The sequence below is a fragment of the Oncorhynchus mykiss genome, chromosome 9 (genome assembly GCF_013265735.2).
Source record: "Oncorhynchus mykiss isolate Arlee chromosome 9, USDA_OmykA_1.1, whole genome shotgun sequence".
Taxonomy (NCBI): domain Eukaryota; kingdom Metazoa; phylum Chordata; class Actinopteri; order Salmoniformes; family Salmonidae; genus Oncorhynchus; species Oncorhynchus mykiss.
Window position 1 is genome coordinate 36,918,856 of NC_048573.1, and position 14,003 is coordinate 36,932,858.

The window sequence follows — 14,003 nt, forward strand, 5'->3', positions numbered from 1 at the left end:
CAAATTGTTTTGACAAACTTAGATTATAATAGTTGGTTAGGGAGTGCATACACACTGATTTGTGAGATCATCAGCAGTCTGGAACAACTCATGATCATTTACTATCACCAGTCACTTTTCTCCCAGTGCTGTCCATAGCCTATACTGTATACTGTGCATATGGGCCTACTTTCTTTTTTTGACTGAGGATGTAATAATGCTACCATGCACTTTCATATGTTTTTTTGTAGTGTTTCTCCAATATCAACAGTTGTCTGATGCCACTTTTTGTTCTTATTTTTCTGAGTAAATAACTCACGGACACTGGAGAAGCTTTAACCAAGTTGAATTCTGCCCGAAGGTTCTGTACAGCTGTAATTCAGACAGCCAAACATTTCTCACCATCAGAGTTATATACAGTGCCTTGCGAAAGTATTCGGCCCCCTTGAACTTTGCGACCTTTTGCCACATTTCAGGCTTCAAACATAAAGATATAAAACTGTATTTTTTTGTGAAGAATCAACAACAAGTGGGACACAATCATGAAGTGGAATGACATTTATTGGATATTTCAAAAACTGAACAATTGGGCGTGCAAAATTATTCAGCCCCCTTAAGTTAATACTTTGTAGCGCCACCTTTTGCTGCGATTACAGCTGTAAGTCGCTTGGGGTATGTCTCTATCAGTTTTGCACATCGAGAGACTGACATTTTTTCCCATTCCTCCTTGCAAAACAGCTCGAGCTCAGTGAGGTTGGATGGAGAGCATTTGTGAACAGCAGTTGTCAGTTCTTTCCACAGATTCTCGATTGGATTCAGGTCTGGACTTTGACTTGGCCATTCTAACACTTGGATATGGTCATTTTTGAAACATTCCATTGTAGATTTTGCTTTATGTTTTGGATCATTGTCTTGTTGGAAGACAAGTCTCCGCCCCAGTCTCAGGTCTTTTGCAGACTCCATCAGGTTTTCTTCCAGAATGGTCCTGTATTTGGCTCCATCCATCTTCCCATCAATTTTAACCATCTTCCCTGTCCCTGCTGAAGAAAAGCAGGCCCAAACCATGATGCTGCCACCACCATGTTTGACAGTGGGGATGGTGTGTTCAGCTGTGTTGCTTTTACGCCAAACATAACATTTTGCATTGTTGCCAAAAAGTTCAATTTTGGTTTCATCTGACCAGAGCACCTTCTTCCACATGTTTGGTGTGTCTCCCAGGTGGCTTGTGGCAAACTTTAAGCGACACTTTTATGGATATCTTTAAGAAATGGCTTTCTTCTTGCCACTCTTCCATAAAGGCCAGATTTGTGCAATATACGACTGATTGTTGTCCTATGGACAGAGTCTCCCACCTCAGCTGTAGATCTCTGCAGTTCATCCAGAGTGATCATGGGCCTCTTGGCTGCATCTCTGATCAGTCTTCTCCTTGTATGAGCTGAAAGTTTAGAGGGACGGCCAGGTCTTGGTAGATTTGCAGTGGTCTGATACTCCTTCCATTTCAATATTATCGCTTGCACAGTGCTCCTTGGGATGTTTAAAGCTTGGGAAATCTTTTTGTATCCAAATCCGGCTTTAAACTTCTTCACAACAGTATCTTGGACCTGCCTGGCATGTTCCTTGTTCTTCATGATGCTCTCTGCGCTTTTAACGGACCTCTGAGACTATCAGAGTGCAGGTGCATTTATACGGAGACTTGATTCCACACAGGTGGATTGTATTTATCATCATTAGTAATTTAGGTCAACATTGGATCATTCAGAGATCCTCACTGAACTTCTGGAGAGAGTTTGCTGCACTGAAAGTAAAGGGGCTGAATAATTTTGCACGCCCAATTTTTCAGTTTTTGATTTGTTAAAAAAGTTTGAAATATCCAATAAATGTCGTTCCACTTCATGATTGTGTCCCACTTGTTGTTGATTCTTCACAAAAAAATACAGTTTTATATCTTTATGTTTGAAGCCTGAAATGTGGCAAAAGGTCGCAAAGTTCAAGGGGGCAGAATACTTTCGCAAGGCACTGTACATCCAACTTAAGACACTCCTTCTCTCCAATTCTTACATCTTATGGTTCTACGGGAAGAGGGTAACCAGATACTAAACCCTGATTATTCCCTTAAGGGGATCTGACCTCATCACCTCAACCCCTCCTTCCCCTAATCCACAGGTACCCATCTGTCTCCCCTATCTCAGCACTTTGCTCTCCTCCCTTCCACCCAAAACATTCCAAAGCTATTTGTCTTCCTACAGAGAACCATTAACTTCTGACATTAAAACCCAGTATCGTTCACCCCTTCTATTCTAGGCTTCTTCTCTGTCATTTATTTAATATCTCAATGTTCAAAGTTTAGCCGATTCCAACAGTAGTTACAATAGACTTAATTTGTAGTGCATAACACATTTTCTTTCATTTATTTGAATAGCAGCTGTGTGGTAGATGCAAAGATGGATGTTTATTTTGTGTTTGCTTTTAATTAGTTGCGTCATTATTCAAGTGCATAATAAATAAATCTGGCACTTTTAAATGCTTTCTTAATCTTGCGGCTATTTTTTGGACAAATGCCCTACTCCAGAAGATCTTTGAGACTTCCGATGTCCACGATGAGGTCTCGCCACCATCGCTCACAGCCTCATCAGACTGGGCTAGCAGACAACAAATGACTTCAGAAAGGCTGAGGGAGGCGAGACCATATCTCATTGACAACTGGCAACAGTGTGGTACCAACCCAGCTGTCTTGCACTGTAGCGACCGCCTTCCGTGTCCCTTCTTTGGTGCTGATTTTGACAGAGCCAGGCATTCTCTTTTTGTGTTCCACAATCGGGATGCCATGATGAAAGGCTTCCTACAGCCACTGCCTCCTACTGCAGGAATCAGCCATTGACAGCAGCCCTGAACTGCATTGCTGGTTAAGGACTTGTAAGCATTTCACATGCTCCTAATACACCTGTTGTATTAGGAGCATGTGCCAATTAAGATTTGATTTATCCAAACCGACTTGGTAACTTTTTAGTGTTTTAAAGATCACTAATTCTATTTACCTTCCTTGCCATGTTGAATGTCATTTGGAGTTGAATATCCTTTGTCATTAATTGTATTCGGATATCTGATGTCTTCTGCCTGTAGAGATCCTGCAATGTTTTTGTCTGTGTCCACAACCAGCAATTAGGGTTTGCCCTGGCAGATCTGTTGTACTTGTAACCATGGATACTAAGGATCAAATCAAATCAAATCAAATGTATTTATATAACCCTTCGTACATCAGCTGATATCTCAAAGTGCTGTACAGAAACCCAGCCTAAAACCCCAAACAGCAAGCAATGCAGGTGTAGAAGCACGGTGGCTAGGAAAAACTACCTAGAAAGGCCAAAACCTAGGAAGAAACCTAGAGAGGAACCATGCTATGTGGGGTGTCCAGTCCTCTTCTGGCTGTGCCGGGTAGAGATTATAACAGAACATGGCCAAGATGTTCAAATGTTCATAAATGACCAGCATGGTCGAATAATAATAAGGCAGAACAGTTGAAACTGGAGCAGCAGCACGGCCAGGTGGACTAGGGACAGCAAGGAGTCATCATGTCAGGTAGTCCTGGGGCATGGTCCTAGGGCTCAGGTCCTCCGAGAGAGAGAAAGAAAGAGAGAATTAGAGAGAGCACACTTAAATTCACACAGGACACCGAATAGGACAGGAGAAATAATCCAGATATAACAAACTGACCCTAGCCCCCCGACACATAAACTACTGCAGCATAAATACTGGAGGCTGAGACAGGAGGGGTCAGGAGACACTGTGGCCCCATCCGAGGACACCCCCGGACAGGGCCAAACAGGAAGGATATAACCCCACCCACTTTGCCAAAGCACAGCCCCCACACCACTAGAGGGATATCTTCAACCACCAACTTTCCATCCAGAGACAAGGCTGAGTATAGCCCACAAAGATCTCTGCCACGGCACAACCCAAGGGGGGGGGGCGCCAACCCAGACAGGATGACCACATCAGTGAATCAACCCACTTAGGTGACGCACCCCTTGCAGGGACGGTATGAGAGAGCCCCAGTAAGCCAGTGACTCAGCCCCTGTAATAGGGTTAGAGGCAGAGAATCCCAGTGGAAAGAGGGGAACCGGCCAGGCAGAGACAGCAAGGGCGGTTTGTTGCTCCAGAGCCTTTCCGTTCACCTTCCCACTCCTGGGCCAGACTACACTCAATCATATGACCCACTGAAGAGATGAGTCTTCAGTAAAGACTTAAAGGTTGAGACCGAGTTTGCGTCTCTGACATGGGTAGGCAGACCGTTCCATAAAAATGGAGCTCTATAGGAGAAAGCCCTGCCTCCAGCTGTTTGCTTAGAAATTCTAGGGACAATTAGGAGGCCTGCGTCTTGTGACCGTAGCGTACGTGTGTTACGGTGCGTGAATGAGGACCCAAAAGCGAATTAACTTAAACAGAGCTTCTTTAATTACCAAACATAGGTAGGCTCAGACGGACCGGCAGATTCCGACAGGACAAGACAAGGTTACAGCAAACATGACGACAGTCTGGTTCAGGCATGAAACACAACAAACAAGAATCCGACAAAGACAGGAGCAGAAACAGAGAGAGATATAGGGACCTAATCAGAGGGAAAAAGGGAACAGGTGGGAAAAGGGGTGACGAGGTGGTTAGGAGGAGACAAGGCACAGCTGGGGGAAAGAGGGGGAGAAAAGGTAACCTAACAACGACCAGCAGAGGGAGACAGGGTGAAGGGAAAGGACAGAGACAAGACACAACATGACAGTACATGACAGTACCCCCCCACTCACCGAGCGCCTCCTGGCGCACTCGAGGAGGAAACCTGGCGGCAACGGAGGAAATCCTCGATCAGCGCACGGTCCAGCACGTCCCGAGAGGGAACCCAACTCCTCTCCTCAGGACCGTACCCCTCCCAATCTACGAGGTACTGGTGACCACGGCCCCGAGGACGCATGTCCAAAATTCTACGGACCCTGTAGATGGGTGCGCCCTCGACAAGGATGGGGGGGGGGGGGGGGAAGACGAGCGGGGGCGCGAAGGACGGGCTTGATGCAGGAGACATGGAAGACCGGGTGGACGCGACGAAGGTATCGCGGAAGAAGAAGTCGAACTGCGACAGGATTAATGACCCGAGAAATACGGAACGGACCAATGAACCGCGGGGTCAACTTGCGAGAAGCCGTCTTAAGGGGAAGGTTCTGAGTGGAGAGCCAAACTCTCTGACCGCGACAATATCTAGGACTCTTAGTTCTACGCTTATTAGCAGCCCTCACAGTCTGCGTCCTATAACGGCAAAGTGCAGACCTGACCCTCTTCCAGGTGCGCTCGCAACGTTGGACAAAAGCCTGAGCGGAGGGGACGCTGGACTCGGCGAACTGAGATGAGAACAGCGGAGGCTGGTACCCGAGGCTACTCTGAAAAGGAGATAGCCCGGTCGCAGACGAAGGAAGCGAGTTGTGGGCGTATTCTGCCCAGGGGAGCTGTTCTGACCAAGACGCAGGGTTGCGAAAAGAAAGACTGCGTAAGATGCGACCAATAGTCTGATTGGCCCGTTCTGCTTGACCGTTAGACTGGGGGTGAAAGCCGGAAGAGAGACTGACGGAAGCCCCAATCAAACGGCAAAACTCCCTCCAAAATTGAGACGTGAATTGCGGACCTCTGTCCGAAACAACGTCTGACGGAAGGCCATGAATTCTGAAAACATTCTCGATGATGATTTGTGCCGTCTCTTTAGCAGAAGGAAGCTTAGCAAGGGGAATGAAATGAGCCGCCTTAGAGAACCTATCGACAACCGTAAGAATAACAGTCTTCCCCGCTGACGAAGGCAGTCCGGTGACAAAATCTAAGGCGATGTGAGACCACGGTCGAGAGGGAATAGGAAGCGGCCTGAGACGGCCGGCAGGGGGAGAGTTACCGGACTTAGTCTGCGCGCAGACCGAACAAGCAGCCACGAAACGACGCGTGTCATGCTCCCGGGTGGGCCACCAAAAACGCTGGCGAATGGAAGCAAGCGTACCCCGAACGCCAGGGTGGCCGGCTAACTTGGCAGAGTGAGCCCACTGAAGAACGGCCAGACGAGTAGGAACGGGAACGAAAAGAAGGTTCCTAGGACAAGCGCGCGGCGACGGAGTGTGAGTGAGCGCTTGCTTTACCTGCCTCTCAATTCCCCAGACAGTCAACCCGACAACACGCCCCTCAGGGAGAATCCCCTCGGGGTCAGTGGAGGCTACTGAAGAACTGAAGAGACGAGACAAAGCATCAGGCTTGGTGTTCTTAGAGCCCGGACGATAAGAAATCACGAACTCGAAACGAGCGAAAAACAGCGCCCAACGCGCCTGACGCGCATTAAGTCGTTTGGCAGAACGGATGTACTCAAGGTTCCTATGGTCAGTCCAAACGACAAAAGGAACGGTCGCCCCCTCCAACCACTGTCGCCATTCGCCTAGGGCTAACCGGATGGCGAGCAGTTCGCGGTTACCCACATCATAGTTACGTTCCGACGGCGACAGGCGATGAGAAAAATACGCGCATGGGTGGACCTTGTCGTCAGAGAGGGAGCGCTGAGAAAGAATGGCTCCCACGCCCACCTCTGACGCGTCAACCTCGACAACGAACTGTCTAGAGACGTCAGGTGTAACAAGGATAGGAGCGGATGTAAAACGATTCTTGAGGAGATCAAAAGCTCCCTGGGCGGAAACGGACCACTTAAAGCACGTCTTGACAGAAGTAAGGGCTGTGAGAGGAGCTGCCACCTGACCGAAATTACGGATGAAACGACGATAGAAGTTCGCGAAGCCGAGAAAGCGCTGCAGCTCGACGCGTGACTTAGGGACGGGCCAATCAATGACAGCTTGGACCTTAGCGGGATCCATCTTAATGCCTTCAGCGGAAATAACAGAACCGAGAAATGTGACGGAGGAGGCATGAAAAGTGCACTTCTCAGCCTTCACAAAAAGACAATTCTCTAAAAGGCGCTGGAGGACACGTCGAACGTGCTGAACATGAATCTGGAGTGACGGTGAAAAAATCAGGATATCGTCAAGGTAAACGAAAACAAAGATGTTCAGCATGTCTCTCAGGACATCATTGACTAATGCCTGAAAGACAGCTGGAGCGTTAGCGAGGCCGAAAGGAAGAACCCGGTATTCAAAGTGCCCTAACGGAGTGTTAAACGCCGTCTTCCACTCGTCCCCCTCCCTGATGCGCACGAGATGGTAAGCGTTACGAAGGTCCAACTTAGTGAAAAACCTGGCTCCCTGCAGGATCTCGAAGGCTGAAGACATAAGAGGAAGCGGATAACGATTCTTCACTGTTATGTCATTCAGCCCTCGATAATCTATGCAGGGGCGCAGAGACCCGTCCTTCTTCTTGACAAAAAAAAAACCCCGCTCCGGCGGGAGAGGAGGAGGGGACTATGGTACCGGCGTCAAGAGCTACAGACAAATAATCTTCGAGAGCCTTACGTTCGGGAGCCGACAGAGAGTATAGTCTACCCCGGGGGGGGGTGGTTCCCGGAAGGAGATCAATACTACAATCATACGACCGGTGTGGAGGAAGAGAGGTGGCCCTGGACCGACTGAACACCGTGCGCAGATCGTGATATTCCTCCGGCACCCCTGTCAAATCACCAGGCTCCTCCTGTGAAGAAGAGACAGAGGAAACAGGAGGGATAGCAGACATTAAACATTTCACATGACAAGAGACGTTCCAGGAGAGGATAGAATTACTAGACCAATTAATGGAAGGATTGTGACAAACTAGCCAGGGATGGCCCAAAACAACAGGTGTAAAAGGTGAACGAAAAATTAAAAAAGAAATGGTTTCACTATGATTACCAGAAACAGTGAGGGTTAAAGGTAGCGTCTCACGCTGAATCCTGGGGAGAGGACTACCATCCAGGGCGAACAAGGCCGTGGGCTCCTTTAACTGTCTGAGAGGAATGTCATGTTCCCGAGCCCAGGTCTCGTCCATAAAACAGCCCTCCGCCCCAGAGTCTATTAAGGCACTGCAGGAAGCTGACGAACCGGTCCAGCGTAGATGGACCGACAAGGTAGTGCAGGATCTTGAAGGAGAGACAGGAGTAGTAGCGCTCACCAGTAGCCCTCCGCTTACTGATGAGCTCTGGCCTTTTACTGGACATGAAGTGACAAAATGACCAGCGGAACCGCAATAGAGACAGAGGCGGTTGGTGATTCTCCGTTCCCTCTCCTTAGTCGAGATGCGGATACCTCCCAGCTGCATGGGCTCAGCACCCGAGCCGGCAGAGGAAGATGGTAGTGATGCGGAGAGGGGGGCAACGGAGAACGCGAGCTCCTTTCCACGAGCTCGGTGACGAAGATCAACCCGTCGCTCAATGCGAATAGCGAGTTCAATCAAGGAATCCACGCTGGAAGGAACCTCCCGGGAGAGAATCTCATCCTTTACCTCTGCGCGGAGACCCTCCAGAAAACGAGCGAGCAAAGCCGGCTCGTTCCAGCCACTGGAGGCAGCAAGAGTGCGAAACTCAATAGAGTAGTCTGTTATGGATCGATTACCTTGACATAGGGAAGACAGGGCCCTGGAAGCCTCCTCCCCAAAAACAGATCGATCAAAAACCCGTATCATCTCCTCCTTAAAGTCCTGATACTGGTTAGTACACTCAGCCCTTGCCTCCCAGATTGCCGTGCCCCACTCACGAGCCCGTCCAATAAGGAGAGATATGACGTAGGCGACACGAGCAGTGCTCCTGGAGAAAGTGTAGGGCTGGAGAGAAAACACAATATCACACTGGGTGAGGAACGAGCGGCATTCAGTGGGCTCCCCAGAGTAACACGGCGGGTTATTGATTCTGGGCTCCGGAGATTCGAAAGCCCTGGAAGTGGCCGGTGGATCGAGGCGGAGATGGTGAACCTGTTCTGTGAGGTTGGAGACTTGGGTGGCCAGGGTCTCAACGGCATGTCGAGCAGCAGACAATTCCTGCTCGTGTCTGCCTAGCATCGCTCCCTGGATCCCGACGGCTGAGTGGAGAGGATCCGAAGTCGCTGGGTCCATTCTTGGTCGGATTCTTCTGTTACGGTGCGTGAATGAGGACCCAAAAGCGAATTAACTTAAACAGAGCTTCTTTAATTACCAAACATAGGTAGGCTCAGACGGACCGGCAGATTCCGACAGGACAAGACAAGGTTACAGCAAACATGACGACAGTCTGGTTCAGGCATGTAACACAACAAACAAGAATCCGACAAAGACAGGAGCAGAAACAGAGAGAGATATAGGGACCTAATCAGAGGGAAAAAGGGAACAGGTGGGAAAAGGGGTGACGAGGTGGTTAGGAGGAGACAAGGCACAGCTGGGGGAAAGAGGGGGAGAAAAGGTAACCTAACAACGACCAGCAGAGGGAGACAGGGTGAAGGGAAAGGACAGAGACAAGACACAACATGACAGTACATGACAACGTGTAGGTATGTACGGCAGGACCAAATCAGAGAGATAGGTAGGAGCAAGCCCATGTAATGCTTTGTAGGTTAGCAGTAAAACCTTGAAATCATCCCTTGCTTTGACAGGAAGCCAGTGTAGGGAGGCTAGCACTGGAGTAATATGATCAAATTTTTTGGTTCTAGTCAGGATTCTAGCAGCCGTATTTAGCACTAACTGAAGTTTATTTAGTGCTTTATCCGGGTAGCCGGAAAGTAGAGCATTGCAGTAGTCTAACCTAGAAGTGACAAAAGCATGGATAAATTTTTCTGCATCATTTTTGGACAGAAAGTTTCTGATTTTTGCAATGTTACGTAGATGGAAAAAAGCTGTCCTTGAAATGGTCTTGATATGTTCTTCAAAAGAGAGATCAGGGTCCAGAGTAACGCCGAGGTCCTTCACAGTTTTATTTGAGACGACTGTACAACCATTAAGATTAATTGTCAGATTCAACAGAAGATCTCTTTGTTTCTTGGGACCTAGAACAAGCATCTCTGTTTTGTCCAAGTTTAAAAGTAGAAAGTTTGCAGCCATCCACTTCCTTATGTCTGAAACACATGTTTCTAGCGAGGGAAATTTTTGGGGCTTCACCATGTTTCATTGAAATGTACAGCTGTGTGTCATCCGCATAGCAGTGAAAGTTAACATTATGTTTTCGAATGACATCCCCAAGAGGTAAACTATAAAGTGAAAACAATAGTGGTCCTAAAACGGAACCTTGAGGAACACCAAAATACAGTTGATTTGTCAGAGGACAAACCATTCACAGAGACAAACTGATATCTTTCCGACAGATAAGATCTAAACCAGGCCAGAACTTGTCCGTGTAGACCAATTTGGGTTTCCAATCTCTCCAAAAGAATGTGGTGATCGATGGTATCAAAAGCAACACTAAGGTCTAGGAGCACGAGGACGGATGCAGAGCCTCGGTCTGATGCCATTAAAAGGTCATTTACCACCTTCACAAGTGCAGTCTCAGTGCTATGATGGGGTCTAAAACCAGACTGAAGCATTTCGTATACATTGTTTGTCTTCAGGAAGGCAGTGAGTTGCTGCGCAACAGCCTTTTCTAAAATTTTAGAGAGGAATGGAAGATTCAATATAGGCTGATAGTTTTTTATATTTTCTGGGTCAAGGTTTGGCTTTTTCAAGAGAGGCTTTATTACTGCCACTTTTAGTGAGTTTGGTACACATCCGGTGGATAGAGAGCCGTTTATTATGTTCAACATAGGAGGGCCAAGCACAGGAAGCAGCTCTTTCAGTAGTTTAGTTGGAATAGGGTCCAGTATGCAGCTTGAAGGTTTAGAGGCCATGATTATTTTCATCATTGTGTCAAGAGATATAGTACTAAAACACTTGAGCGTCTCTCTTGATCCTAGGTCCTGGCAGAGTTGTGCTCAGGACAACTGAGCTTTGAAGGAATATGCAGATTTAAAGAGGAGTCCGTAATTTGCTTTCTAATAATCATGATCTTTCCCTCAAAGAAGTTCATGAATTTATCACTGCTAAAGTGAAAGCCATCCTCTCTTGGGGAATGCTGCTTTTTAGTTAGCTTTGCGACAGTATCAAAATGGAATTTCGGATTGTTCTTATTTTCCTCAATTAAGTTAGAAAAATAGGATGATCGAGCAGCAGTAAGGGCTCTTCGGTACTGCACGGTACTGTCTTTCCAAGCTAGTCGGAAGACTTCCAGTTTGGTGTGGCGCCATTTTCGTTCCAATTTTCTGGAAGCTTGCTTCAGAGCTCGGGTATTTTCTGTGTACCAGGGAGCTAGTTTCTTATGAGAAATGTTTTTAGTTTTTAGGGGTGCAACTGCATCTAGGGTATTGCGCAAGGTTAAATTGAGTTCCTCAGTTAGGTAGTTAACTGATTTTTGTCCTCTGGCGTCCTTGGGTAGACAGAGGGAATCTGGAAGGACATCAAGGAATCTTTGTGTTGTCTGTGAATTTATAGCACGACTTTTGACGTTCCTTGGTTGGGGTCTGAGCAGATTATTTGTTGCAATTGCAAACGTAATAAAATGGTGGTCCGATAGTCCAGGATTATGAGGAAAAACATTAAGATCCAAAACATTTATTCCATGGGACAAAACTAGGTCCAGAGTATGACTGTGACAGTGAGTGGGTCCAGAGACATGTTGGACAAAACCCACTGAGTCGATGATGGCTCCGAAAGCCTTTTGGAGTGGGTCTGTGGACTTTTCCATGTGAATATTAAAGTCACCAAAGATTAGAATATTATCTGCTATGACTACAAGGTCCGATAGGAATTCAGGGAACTCAATGAGGAACGCTGTATATGGCCCAGGAGGCCTGTAAACAGTAGCTATAAAAAGTGATTGAGTAGGCTGCATAGATTTCATGACTAGAAGCTCAAAAGACGAAAACGCCATTTTTTTTTTGTAAATTGAAATTTGCTATCGTAAATGTTAGCAACACCTCCGCCTTTGCGGGATGCACGGGGGATATGGTCACTAGTGTAGCCAGGAGGTGAGGCCTCATTTAACACAGTAAATTCATCAGGCTTAAGCCATGTTTCAGTCAGGCCAATCACATCAAGATTATGATCAGTGATTAATTGCCTTTGAAGTAAGGGATCTAACATTAAGTAGCCCTATTTTGAGATGTGAGGTATCATGATCTCTTTCAATAATGACAGGAATGGAGGTGGTCTTTATCCTAGTGAGATTGCTAAGGCGAACACCGCCATGTTTAGTTTTGCCCAACCTAGGTTGAGGCACAGACACGGTCTCAATGGTGATAGCTGAGCTGACTACACTGACTGTGCTAGTGGCAGACTCCACTATGCTGGCAGGCTGGCTAACAGCCTGCTGCCTGGCCTGCACCCTATTTAATTGTGGAGCTAGAGGAGTTAGAGCCCTGTCTATGTTGGTAGATAAGATGAGAGCACTCCTCCAGCTAGGATGGAGTCCGTCACTCCTCAGCAGGTCAGGCTTGGTCCTGTTTGTGGGTGAGTCCCAGAAAGAGGGCCAATTATCTACAAATTCTATCTTTTGGGAGGGGCAGAAAAACAGTTTTCAACCAGCGATTGAGTTGTGAGACTCTGCTGTAGAGCTCATCACTCCCCCTAACTGGGAGGGGGCCAGAGACAATTACTCAATGCCGACACATCTTTCTAGCTGATTTACACGCAGAAGCTATGTTGCGTATGGTGATCTCTGACTGTTTCATCCTAACATCGTTGGTGCCGACGTGGATAACAATATCTCTATACTCTCTACACTCGCCAGTTTTAGCTTTAGCCAGCACCATCTTCAGATTAGCCTTAACGTCGGTAGCCCTGCCCCCTGGTAAACAGTGTATGATCGCTGGATGATTCGTTTTAAGTCTAATACTGCGGGTAATGACGTCGCCAATGACTAGAGTTTTCAATTTGTCAGAGCTAATGGTGGGAAGCTTCGGCGTCTCAGACCCCGTAACGGGAGGAGTAGAGACAAGAGAAGGCTCCCCCTCTGACTCCGACTCGCTGCTTAATGGGGAAAACCGGTTGAAAGTTTCTGTCGGCTGAATGAGCGACACCGGTTGAGCATTCCTTATTTAGTTTGTCTTATTCCAATATGTTTGAATTTTAAACCAATCAACTTTACTGACCCATTCCTCACTTTTAGGTTGTTATAATCTGGCATTGCCAGAGCTCCATTGTGAGACCTGCAAGGAGACCGGTACAGCAGGCATGAAAGACCTGCAAAGGAGTGGCAACTGGCCTGTCACCATTTTAACTTTTGCCTCATTTTTTAAAATATATATATATATATATATACTTTTTACCCCAATTTCGCGATATCCAATTGGTAGTTACAGTCTTGTCCCATCGCTGCAACTCCGGTACAGACTCGAAGGTCGAGAGCCATACGTCCTCTGAAACACGACCCGCCAAGTCGCACTGCTTATTGACACACTGCTTTTTTTCTTTGCAACTCTGCCTAGAAGGCCAGCATCCCAGAGTCGCCTCTTCACTGTTGATGTTGAGACAGGTGGTGTTTTGCGGGTACTATTTAATGAAGCTGCCAGTTGAGGACTTGTGAGGCGTCGGTTTCTCAAACTAGACACTAATGTACTTGTCCTCTTGCTTAGTTGTGCACCGGGGCCTCCCACTCCTCTTTTTATTCTGGTTAGAGCCAGTTTGCGCTGTTCTTTGTATGGAGTAGTACACAGCGTTGTACGAGATCTTCAATTTCTTGCCAATTTCTCACATGGAATAGCCTTCATTTCTCAGACCAAGAATAGACTGACGAGTTTCAGAAGAAAGTTCTTTGTTTCTGGCCATTTTGAGTCTGTAATCGAACCCACAAATGCTGATGCTCCAGATACTCAACTAGTCTAAAGAAGGCCTGTTTTATTGCTTCTTTAATCAGTACACAGTTTTCAGCTGTGCTAACATACAGTTGAAGTCGGAAGTTTACATACACTTAGGTTGGAGTCATTAACTCGTTTTTCAACCACTCCACAAATGTCTTAACAAATCGGTTAGGACATCTACTGTGTGCATGACACAAGTAATTTTTCCAACAATTGTTTACAGACATTATTTGACTTGCAATCACT